The 13,160-nt window shown below is 40.9% G+C and overlaps 1 protein-coding gene across 2 annotated transcripts in view; it reads right to left on the bottom strand.

The window, feature by feature from the left end:
- The window catches only part of TTBK2 (tau tubulin kinase 2), a 104,805-nt gene extending 92,064 nt beyond the window's left edge, over positions 1-12,741 (bottom strand). For both annotated transcript variants that reach the window (XM_056346833.1, XM_056346834.1), the window contains exon 1: positions 12,334-12,741. The gene's annotated coding sequence lies outside the window, so the exon portion shown is untranslated. The remainder of the gene's footprint in view (positions 1-12,333) is intronic.
- Positions 12,742-13,160: the final 419 nt, after the last annotated feature.

Raw genomic sequence — 13,160 nt, 5'->3', positions numbered from 1 at the left:
TTTCCAAGTAAAACGATTCTGATGACTATTGTCAATAATTTATTTTTCTCCTCTCCAGTCTAGCTAAAAGCCTTTATGCAATGCACTCTAATAAGTTTTTTGTCCCAGAGACAAAAGTTATGCCAAAATAACTTTTTGTTATTGTTAATTCAATTATTTAGAACCATCTTAACAACCAGAAAAAACTTGCAGAATCTGCAAAATAATTTTAATACAAAATACACTAAAAACATACAGTCTGAGTCTTCTGTATAAATCCTAATCACATCACAATCAAATTTTGTTTGTTGTTTGTTTTTTCTTTTTTTAAATGCCTAACCTACTCACCTACTCAATGATTTTTCTCAACAGGTCTTAACACTTCTTAATGAATAGGGAGTCATGCATGCACAGAACTGAGCTAGTAGAACTTTAAAGCATGGTGTGATTCAATAGTGGTGATCACGGGCAGATGAACCTCCAGAGCCATAAGGATCATTGACGACTTCCACACATTGATCAGATGGAAGCAGCAAATCTGTCTTACCTATGAGTTCACACATTACTTGTAATTTTTCCATTACTTTATCCTACAGATGCCAAAGATGTCACACCAAATGCATCCATGCCAATCCTAATGCCATTATCTCTGCTGTTATCATTTTACCATGTCACTTTGTTACACAACTTTAATTTGATAAAAAAACACACTATAACTGATTGATCAAAGATACTGATTTGACAAGGAATAGGTTTCCTTCTCTGCATCTGGCTTTATAAAATACTTGGAAATGCCTCTGATCATTACACTCGAATAATTCTGTAACTTGGATACAGACAACCAACACATTAATACATATCTCATAACCTCAAGGCTTTCTCTTAATAAAGCTGGTGCAAACACAAAGGTTAAGATTTTTAACAATTAAAATTCACAGAATGCACTGACAAGCCAGGTACAGCAATGCTACAGTTTGAAAATTTGCATTTAAAAACCGGTTATTACTTCTGGCAGCAGCAAAACATATGACAGTAATTTTTATATAGGTGACACCAAAAAGTTTCAGGCTGCTAAAGAGGTCTGAGCATCAAGAGAAGCAAGGGTATAAACAGCCACAACTACTGTGATTTTCATATCTACTTTAGGTTACTTCAGGGAACTTTCAATACTGTGTTTCATTTAGCAAAAAAAAAAAAAAAAAAAATATTAAAAAAAATCTGTCTCTCATGAACAGCCATAAACAACTGCTGTAAAACAACTGGGAAGTCATATGACTGTCCTTCCATAAATCCGTTAAACTGATGAAAAAGGGGACAAGAATTCATATAAATTCTTTGCCACTTGATACAACATTCACACCCCTTAATATTCTTTTCATTTTTTTTAAATGTTTTTTGTTGGATATTCTCTAATGTAATTTCATAAGGAATCTCTGAACTTTAGCTAAATTCTCATCTTTGCTGCCTTTCTCACAGGAAACACAAAGAGGCAAATCTTGATTACATGCAATACCATGCAGGCTTTTTCGGTTCAATTCTTACCACTGGATTAAGACTTTTTATTTTCCTAATTACATTCAGCCCAGTTACACCTAGGTTTGATCTGGTACTACCTGCATAAAAGAAAGAATGGTACGAAGATTTCTACATCTTTGCTAGAGAAAGGATCACACACTTTAGCTGACACAGAATTTCCTCCCTCAAGAGGACTAGGCTTTAAAACCACACTATTAAATATTTAAAATCCTACAAGATCCTACAGCGCAGGGAAAAATACATGCAAAAGTATGCTTTTTAATCTATCTGTTGGTCATTATCAGTTGTCAAGCCTGACAAAAGAAAAACCTATCCCTGGAAAGCTTGCTGAGCTGAGATAGCTGGTGATAGAAACAACAGCAGAAGAGATGCAAGTCTCAGGTGCATTTTCAGAAGTTTTACTTAAGTGTTGAAGGTTGCAGTGTTGCAGTGTTAAAAGTGTTTTTAAATTGCTTCAGTCCAGTACCTTTGCTTCAGTCTGGTAGCTAGCAATAGGAGTTCAATAACGACTAACAATTGTTCTGTAACAATTTTAAAGCTGTGAAATCAAAAAAGGATTCAAGAGGCTTACATCTTACTTTTAAGGAAATAAAAAAAGCACCCATGGATAAAGTAATAGTCATACTGTCAAAAAAAGGAAAGTAGTTAAATCAACTAACTAGAGATTACTTTTTTGTGTCAAATAAAATTGCCAGGCATATGGTCACACATAAGAAATGAAGCTTATCAAAACTTACGAAACTTACCAAAATATGTCATGGATTCCAAACAAAAAATTCATAGACATTATTTTCCATTGCCAAGTTTAGAGACTACACAATCCAATTTGCACACACAAAGACTAAATAAATAAAAATAAATGAATCCTCTATTTTTTCCCCTTTTTTTTTAATCCATCTATAGCTGCCTCCCGCGAGTTCCCTTACTTATTCTGATTGCTTTGCACTACACAGAACAGAAGCCATCTCAAGAAGTGCAGGCTCTCGCCTGAGAGCCATGGAGTCCTCACAGCAGAAAGGCATCCAAACCTTTCACCAGGAAAGGCCTGAAGCAAACTAAATTGGTCGGAAAAGGGGAGGAAGAGGAAGATGCCAGATGTTCAAAACACCTTCTAGCACTGTGGCACTCCCTCGTCTTGCTTCTCTCCCAGTTCTTGTAACTACTTCCTCATAACTGCTAATGAGGTCACCAAAGCCTAGCAGCTTCAGCTCTGCATCAACTGAGGTATATCTGCATCAAGCCAAAAACTAATGCAGGGAATCATACCACTAAACTAACATACTTTGCAATAAAGAATATTCCATAACATACATATATATATATACACACATACACACCCCACACATGTAATTTTACATTATACATACATGTGTTTACATCATTTACATATATATTATGTGTACATTCCAAATACACCATTATATACTTTACGGGAATACAGAACTTCCTAATTGTGTCAATGAAGATTCATGTTATTAACCATACCTACTTACATAAAACTGTTGCAAATTTGGTGACATAGCTACATATAAATGCAAATGAACATGCCCTAATGCTTGGTAAATGGGGTAAGGCATTTGTAAAAGTGATTTAATAAAACAAGGGGGTTTCTGTCTAATAATAATTAAAAATGGTCCTATCACTAATCATCTTTAAAGTACATAAGAAATAAAAGAGTGATGTGGGGAAGAAGACAGAAGACAGCAATTAGTGGGATGTGGAGGGAAAAATTGAAACTATCATCTGTAATACACTGGAAGTTATTTATAGATGTTAGTGTTATTTTCCATGTTCATCTTCAGGCCAGAGCTGAGATGACAAAACAGGTGTTTTGTGAAAATTGTTGAGCTACAGGCAGATTAATGGGTTTGCCCTTTAGACACTGCCTGGAAGTTTGCTGTGATGTACAGCGATTGGTTAAGTTACACTTCATAGTGAAACTTTTTGGAAGTGCATTGGAAAAGTTTGTATCTCTTGCTCAGGGATGGTGTAGATACATTTGACATAATTTGGATGACAAGGAACCTGCTGGTGATGACAACGAGTTTAGCATGACTGGGGCTATTAAAAAGCCCGGAGCTGCGATTCCCGGAAAACTTCTTTCACAGTAGCATCTTCTTCTGGTACAGCCAGCAATGGCGTAAAGATTTCCTGCGCAAGCCCCAGGACATAACGATATGTATAAACCAGATGCTACAATCGCAGCACCCTTTCTTTTGTAACGAAGTCGTTCCCTACTTGCCTGGTGCGCGGGCCCCCTCCCCGGGGCCAAGGCTGCCGCCCTCCCCCGCCCCGGGCCCAAGGCGGGCGGGCCGGTCAGCACCCTGGCTAGCTCAGCGCCGCCGCTGCCGCCGCCCCGCCCAGCCCCGGGCCGGGGAAACGGGTGGCGGTGACGATGCATCTTGTGCTCCCGCGACCAGTATCAGTCAGATGCTGCTAAGCTGGACTGGCGCTTGAATATCCTTTGTTGTCCTAGGGATATTCAAGGAGACTTCCGATTTATCGTTGCGGATTCCCACAAATTCCTCCAACACAGACGACTCCAGAAGACAGTTAATGTTATTTATCCTTTCCAAACATTAAAATTCCTTTGGCAACTATGGGCCATCCGCTTGATACACATGCCAGGCAAAACAGAGGACTCGAGTATTAAAGAATTAAAAGGAAGACAATATAATTACTGCCATTCAACCAAGTTCCCCTCCTTGTCAAAGTAACTTTTTCTGGCTACGTTACAAGTTTGGCCTATAAACGTAACAGTTACTACGGCACTTACACTTCTGGAAGACATCTAAGTTTGCACCACACAGCATGGTCTGTTTTTAAGAAACTAAAATAGCAGAAAATCAACAGATCACACATTAAATAATAGGTCCCAAAATATAACTGCAATTCAACTGAACCAATATTTCTCTAATTAGTCCCATAAGAATAATTTCTGACTTTATCCTGAAAGGTTTTTTACTAGGGAGGAAACAAAAATCAATTTTGTAGTTGATACTGAGATCAGGAAGTGGTGTAGCACCAACTTCATCAGCTGTCGGACTGCAACCAAGCTACACAAGTTCCAACTCAGATAAAAGAAGAGAATATACATCAAGGAGCAAGGAATAAATGGAAACATCACCTAACACATTACAGATGATCAGCCACTTTTGATAAATGCATCTGATGCGGCGCTAAGGCTATACCAACTACAGATGAGCAGGGAAATAAGTTCTATGGGAGAGCGTAATACCTCTCTATCTGCTCATTGTAGGATTGCTGTTGGAATATTATATCCAGTTCCGGTGTTCACATTTCAAGAAAAAGCAAAACGATGCAGAAGAACAAAATATTAAAATACCAGAGTCTATGTATTTAGTGTCAAAATTATGAAGCTCAATTCCTCCAGATTATCTATTAAAAACGGCTTTAGACTAAGAAATTACAAAAGATCTTCATTCTGACATACAAAATCATACTGGTAAAAGGCTGAACCTTTAGATTACTTACAAACATAAAAAGATCTTCATGGTCTTTAGTCAATAGAGATATTCCATCAGAATACTTCACGAAATATTTCACTGAATTCTGCATTACTGAAATTCTTAATTATATGATCTTATTCAACTACTGTTAGCACACGTAATTCAGAGAAGTCCTAGGGAAGCTGGTGTTACGCATGAAGTTAGCCTCAATAACCACCAGAGCTCCCTTGGTCTTAAAGCAGTCAGGCTGAGATAAGTGATGAGTATTTTATCTTTGAAAATTAACTATACGAGTATATTTCATTATGAAAATATAATTATCCCAGGCAAATTTAGTATGCTGAGACTGTCCTAAATCCACAAAAGTACTTTTCAACAGTCCAGCAATCAGCTGAAAAAATAAAGCGTGGCCTTTTATATATAAAGTGATATATATAAATGTATATATTGACATAATATATATATATAGTGATATACATAAATGTATATATAAAAATGATGAGGCATAAGAATCAGCAAGTTTAAGTATTACAAACATGGGGATCAAGAGACTCTCAAAAGTTATGTGAATTTATTACACACAAAAGCAGCTAACAGTGCAAGCTCAAATTTTAGCTATCTGCCAAACACAAAATTATTCCTAAGAACACAACAGCAAAGTTTCCCAAAACCCATTACAGTCTTTCATTTCATCCTTACTTAAATAATAAAAAAAGTACTACGTTGGTATCATGTTTTAAGAAATACCTGCTGTGTGTAAATAAAGATATTCAATACCAAATCTGTCAGAATTAAAGCTTGGGCTTTAAAAATAATCCTGGTTGTATTTTTTACATATAACCTGCTATATTTGTATATATTGAATATTTAAATGCTTGATCTATACAAATAAAATGTCTAAAACTAGATTAAATTTTACTTCACATTGAGCGCAGATTTAATTTTGTAGATATGGAAACAGTAACACATGACACCATAATGGCAAAAGTGCAATAACACTAAAATAATAGCAGTACTTGATAGGTTCTTGAATGTACTTACAAGAAACCCAATTCCATCAACAAAAGTTATAAGGGTTTGGGTTTGGGGTTTTTTTGTTTTCCTTTTTTTTTTTAAATACACTGACAGCCATTACCTTTGTTTTAAGGATATTCAATTCTAAACTGTGGTGAGATACTTTTTCATTTTGAAATTATTATTTGAACAAAAATTAATTTCTACTCTATAAGAGAACATGCTGGATATGCAAACATATGGCAAGTGGGGTTATGAGGTTTCTATTGAGAAACAGGAAACAATGATATGGGTGAAATCTGTGTACACTTTTGTTTTATTAATACAAGGAACTAGAATAGTAATAATACAGGTAAGAGTAGTAATAACTGTATTCTTCTTTATTAAGAACAAGATTCCAGCTTCTACCTCTTCCAGAGCAAGGAATATAAGAGTACATTATAACATGTCAACACCAAATATGAGCAATATCTACTGCAGGGCTACTTGTATGGCAGGCCCTGGTCCTCACTCAGACCGTAAATCAATTCTGTCCAGATCACCACTCCAGGAAAAAAAAAAAAATAAAAAAAAATCAGGGAGCCGTTACATGGCGATACATGTTCTCAACAATAGAATTGAAGTATTACCTACAAACTCCCACAAATCAAGCAAAGTACAGTTGCTCCCTAATTGCAGAGGGAGGTCAAGGGAAAATTGACTCATCAAGGAAAGGTTGGTCCAGCCTTTGGAGATAAGGACAGAAGAAGTACGGCCACATGATCAAGGTATCTGAGGCTCAAAACTTATGAAACACATACACCCAGTATGGACAACAGGGCAAAATGTCCAGGCTGAATTTTAGCATCTAGCTGAACTTCCTTCAAATCAACAGAGAAAGTAGTGCAACATGGCCTCAAAGCAGTCCTTCAGATAAGATGTTCCTCTTCCTCTTTCTTCTTCCCTAAGCTGACGATAGGGCAGAAAGACCTATCAGCTGAGCACCCAGGCTACAGTAATAGAAAGATCTGGTTATGACTAGATCTCAGCTGGACATTCAGGGTGAAGTTACACACAACAGCATGACCTAGGAAGAGTTATAAACCTATCTCAACAAAAAAGCAGTATAAACAACTCCCTTCTTAAAATCATTCTCTGTCAAATTAGCAAGCTGAATCACAGTAGCTCAGAGATCAATGGACACTAGAAAAGGCACAGGCAGAGGATATCATCTTCTGCTTATAAACAGCAGCTAGCTCTTAGACTGGTTCAACAATAATGTGCAATTTCATCCGCAGGAGCTAACACGTGAAAAATACAATTACATGTATGTATACCTACAAATAAATGACAGCCAGCACCAGGCAGTCAATAATGGAGCTTCCTTCCTGCATGCATTTGCTTTACTGTGGGAGGCTCACGGCTTGCTCCTCAGCTTCAGCATTGATTTCTTAGTTCTTGCCTAGTCAAGACAAGAACTGACTAGGCTAGCTAGCACATTTCTCCTGCAGGGCAATAAATACTTTCTTCACACTGCTCTGTCTTCTGATTCTTTCATGATTTTTCTCCATCCAGACAAACTCTTCAACAGGTTTCCCCACTGGAAACACCATCTTGCTCAAAGCTGTAAAACTATCATTTCACCAATATGATCATGATTATCACAGTAATCTCTAGAGCCTGATGAAACAGCAAATACACTTTATGCAGAAAAAGAATCATGATCCAATATAAATTCCTCCTCTCCTTCAGCTCTCAGATTATGACATGCCAATTTGTTCTAAGCTGACTCAACTTAGGGAATTATACTTTGATTTTATAGACTACTGGAAACAGAAAATTAAAGTGTCACATACGAAGGCAGGGCATTCAACAAAACTTCAGGAGTAGCACAGTCATTCCTCACCTAATACAATTTCAACCAGTTGATAATGCCCCTTTTGGATCTGTTTAAGTCAGGAAGCTGACAAATGGAAAGCCAGGAAAATATTTATTTCAGACAGTAAATAACTCAATATAGCATTATATAAAACAAAACAACAATACAAGTACATGCTAAAAAGTCACCTGTTTGATGCTGAAAAGAATGCTCTATTTATAGATCATTGTCCCCCTTTTTTAAATACTTCAACAGCGTGAAGCTAAACAGACATACTTAATTTGCTCTGAAGTCATAATGCTCACCAAGAGTAGCATTTGAAGCATTACAATAGCAGTAAACAGCTGCAACAAGACACATCCTGCTGATACACCACACAACAAAGCAATCTCATTCTTACTACGCTGCTGAAGAACAATGTTTCAAATAAGTGTTGCTAAAACCCTCACAAAATGTTAATATCCTAAGAGACTGCATGACAGAAGCAATAAATGCTATCTGAGAATTATCTGGGAAGTGATCGAGAGCAGAACACACCCCCTCTTTCAGAATCAGTAAGCAGTTGCTGACTGGAGACAGTTCCCAAGTACTGAAAAGATGCAAAGTCTGAAAGGCAAGATCTTTCCTAACTGTAACTGTGGGTAAGTCCAGTGGAACAAGTGCATTAACACACAATACAATTTTTGTGTAGCTTCAGTTGTGAGAGAAGTGCCATCCATAAAAACCCAGCGAGCCTTCAACTCTTTCAGCTGCCCAGAAGCTTCTCTTGCACTCAAACACAAGGATAAGCAACATACACATTTCTCTGAAAGTAAGAATTACCAGATGGAGTTCATCATCAACGCAAATAACCTAATTCTCAATAATTGATCAATATCTTCAGAGACGAAACAACAGAATGAAACAGCATTCCAGCGATGCTTTTCATCACAGAATTGCTCTCAACCATGTAGCACAAGAACCACAGAAAAACATGCCTGAACATAACAATGAACACATTTTTGAATTCTTAAACAGATACAGTTTTGCGAAAAATACTACAGACTTATTCGGTTTCCCAGTTTCCCCTCCTTTCCCTCTCTGCTCTCAAATACAGTCTTTCCCTTCTCCCCAGAAATTCCTCAAGGTTTTCAAAGATTTGTCTCCATTAACTGAAAACCAAATTTAAATAATAAGTTATTGAAAGTTATGACTTGCACAACATCTCAAAAATGGGAAAAAGGTACTCAACAAGATCAAGAGGTGAAGTGTCAAAAGATAAGATTTTATTGTTTAAATTTTCCACTACTTAGGTTTCAAGATTAGTGACCTTAAGCTAATACAGGAAGGAAAAAAGAAAAAAAAAGACTATAAATTTAAACTGCTAAGAATGGCACTTCAATTTCATAAGCAGCTTAAAAATAAACCCAAGTTACTGGATTCCCTGAAAAGCATACTACTTAACATCTAGCACCGAAGGGGAAGAAAAACAGAGAGGGAAAAAAAAGGAAAGAAAAAAAACAAACTTTAAAATTAGTAAATATGATGTCTTTTTAAAGAATAAGTAAAAGATGGGATGATATTTTCATAGAAGTAATTCTGAAAGAACATATAAGATACAGTTACTAAAAGCCACACTACATAGTATTCAATGTTTCCAACATAGAGAAGGAAGTTAACTTTTATTCTACCACTGTGTGACACCGAATACAGTACTCTCTATGGAAACAAACAAAATGAAACTGCTTTGTTTAATTATACTCTCTCATCCATTTTTATTTCCTCTTCTTAAAGTTAACATGTTTAATTCCCTTTTAAGTAGTCTAGATACTAAACAGTTAAAAGAAAAAAACAAATAAAAGATTACCCATTTGAACGAGTTCCTTTCAGCCCAATCACTGACAAGAAATCAAGTTGATACTAAGTAACTTTTAAACACACATGATCTGTAGCTCTGGGATTCCTTAACATACACCTTGCATTTAGTCAATTTTGCACGTCTTAATTCTTGCCCATCAATACTTTTAACAATTGGTCCATCAGACTGATCTGCCAGATCCATGACGCAACACACTGCTCTCCTGAGATCGATCAAACAAAGCTCAGGTTTCTCTGTCATGAGGAAAGAGTGTTTTAACAGAATGAGGGAGGAAGGACAGTGGCTGGTCCACATACAACACATCCCTGTGAGACCACGATCCTGGTGTCTTGTACTGAAAAGGCAGCTGTTTCTCCTCCCCTCTAGTCAAACACAAAGGCTTTGTGTAGTGCTTTCCCAGAGCAGGGTAAAGAGACAACGCAACACACAGGAAGAATACACAGAAACTGTCACCCTCCTGTTGTAAAGTATCAATTCATTCCCACTAGATAAACAAATCTTAGCTAACACAGAAAACACAGTAGTATATTAATATACCATATAGTGCAACTCCATACACTAAGCAAATGTTTAACCTTCTGTACTCATATCTAGAACTGCTAAAAAACTCTGCTCATCTCCCTCTTTTGTCACATTCAAAAATCCTTCTTGATTTGATCAGTCACACTGGAACAACCTCTCTGGAATTTGTGATGTTAGAGGTAACAGAGCCTGCAGCACGCAGCAGCAGTACAGTGACTACACTACATCTGAGCAACATCACAATATTCCGGTTGCTCAATTCGCTCTTCTCATTCTAACCCCATCATTTCCAAAACAAGAAGTCTAAAAAAATGCTGAACTTGATGAGCATAATGGTACATCGGAAATATATCAGAAAAGAACAAAGTATCTGTCAGAGATAATAGGTACCATCTTCACATTTTTGAACTATGGTATCTTGATGCACTATTTTCAAAATAACTTTTGACCAATGAATATCCATACTACTGTAGTCAAACTTTCCTATATACAATTTTTTGACAAGCCAAACAAGTATGCTAATAGGCATACTTCTGGTTTAAGAAGTTAAAAAACTCTTAATACTTTAAGTGTAATTTGCACCATAAAACAAAGGAATCATCATCAATGAAGTATTCTGTGCAATTTAACACAGAATTAAAATGTCAGGTATCTTTGTACCGTGAGTTCACATTGTTAAGATCCCTCCAAAAAAACCTACAAAAATCAAACAAGACCAGCAAAATAAGCTCGAATCTTCTGTTTTCGCCGTTACAACAACTAACGTAACCAAGCATAACACAAGCATAGCATGTGTTCAACAGAGGTACAGCATTAACTACGCAGAATATATTTAAAAGCTGCTCGTTTTTTCCAGAGCCACAACATGGAAACTAATCACTCACTCTGAGGGTAACATTATTTTAAAATAAATAGAGTATGGTTTATTTCAGGGCTCTCAACCATCCTCTCAATATAGCTTACTAATTCTGAACATTTAAACTTGAAATTCAACTGGTTCTGCACATACAGTCTAACTAAGAAAGCCACTACAACCTATTTTATAGCTCATTTCCTATAGTCTTGATTATAAATACAGTAGAAAATTCTCAAAAGGCTGTGCTATAGTCAGGGGTCTTCCCTTTGTGTCCATGTCCCCCTCTCCCGAGGACAACACGCTAATATTATTATTTGCAAACCCCGTTCACACTAGCAGTTGTTCTCAACAGCTCTGGCTGACACCAGAGGTCAGAAACCTCATACCCATCTTTGTCCTCTCATCGCTTCTGCTGGAGTGACAACAGAAGTGCAAGGATGCAGCTGCAGCTCCAGAGATCATCTGTAGACTCAGGAACAAGGTATTTCCCCGTTTCCTTTTTTTTCAAACTAAAAGTATGTGTAAAAATGCTTGTGAAATTCCTTCCACATGCAGTTTACATGTTTACTATTATCACCGTAGTGAGTGCATCCGCGGCCTAGCCAGGCATATCTGTATTCATATATTGATGCAACTGCCGCTAATGGCTCCAGCACTTAAAGCGCCAGACGACAGACAGCCCGATGCCCCCATCCAGCCTTGCCCACATATGCATCCGTTACACGCATGCCGCAATTAAGGACTGGAAATATAGCTGCAGCTATTTTAAAACAGGGACGTTTCGCCATCGGAACACGTAAATATCTACCGCTTGCCTTCCTGCAGCAAGTGGGAGGGACAAAAAAGATCTCGTGCCTATAAATTTGAATTCTCCGTAGAGGCCGGGGCGGCGGTGCCCGCTGCTAGAGCCCGCCGGACCCGCTGACCTTAACTCGGCGGGGAGGGCCGCCCCGTCCCGCCCGCGCTCCCCGCGCTGCAATAAGCCCCGCTCGGGGCCCCCGCAGCTCCCGCGCCCGGCGAACTCCCTCTCCGGCGGGGAGCGAAACCGCGACGCGGCCCCACGCAGCCCCGCCGCGCCCGGCCGGGCGGCAGAGGCTCGGCCACCGAAGCCCCAGAGCCGCGCCCCCGTGAAGCGGCCGCAGCGCCCCCCGGGGACACCCTCGCCCGGCCGCCGGGGCCCGCGCCGCGGGGCGCGCAGGAGTAACGGCGACGGCCGACGCGTAACACCGCGGCTCCTCACCTGGAACGGGGCCGAGGAGGCGGCGGCGGCTCCTCGGGGCGGCGGCGGCTCGGCGAGTCCCTGCGGAGCCCGGTGCCCCCGGCCGCCGCGGGGGATGGTCTGCACGGAGCGGGGCGGGGGCTAGAGCGGCGCCCCCCGGCCCAGCCTCCGGCTCAGCCTCCGCCCCATGGCGTGCGGCGCGGTCTCTATGGCGACTGCGGTGCCGGGACGGCGCCGGCCTGCCCGCGGGGAGGGACGACGGGTACGCGCAGCGCAGGGGGACGCTCAGGGGGTCACGGAGGGGCCCGCGGCCTTCTCCGGCGCGGTTAACCCCCTCGCGGCCGCCGCCGCCATCCCTGCGGCAGTGCCGGCCGCGCTCCCCCGCGCCGCTTCCCCCGCTCTCGCCCGTCCTCAGCCGCGACGCCACCAAGCTCGCTGTCCTGCGGGACGCTGCCCACATCCCCTTTCCGGAGCGGTGATTGGGCAGCCGCGGAGATTCCTCCCGGCTGATTGGTTGTCAGGCTCATCAATTAGGACAGCGGAGGCGGGCGCACCTGGAAACGGCGCTGTGTGCGAGGTTGGTTGAGAGCCGCCGAGACCCGCTGCCAGCCACGGCCACCCCCGCGCCGCCGCGGGGCCGAGGTGCGCGCTGGGCGCTGTAGTCCCGTCGCGCGCTGCTTCCCGCCGAAGCTGTGAGGGGGCGGCGGGCCGTGCCCGTGGCGGGGGCCGTGCCCGTGGCGGGGACCGTGCCCGGCCCGCGGCGCTCCCCGCCGCACGCTGCTCCCCACCGCAGCGCCCGCTCAGGTCCGGGGGCGAGCTGCGTCCGCCTTGCAGCACCGGCCTCCGCC

Source organism: Falco biarmicus, chromosome 7, assembly GCF_023638135.1.
Source record: "Falco biarmicus isolate bFalBia1 chromosome 7, bFalBia1.pri, whole genome shotgun sequence".
In the NCBI taxonomy this organism is placed as follows: domain Eukaryota; kingdom Metazoa; phylum Chordata; class Aves; order Falconiformes; family Falconidae; genus Falco; species Falco biarmicus.
The sequence above is the reverse complement of the archived record's forward strand: the minus strand, read 5'-3'. Positions and strand labels throughout refer to the sequence as shown.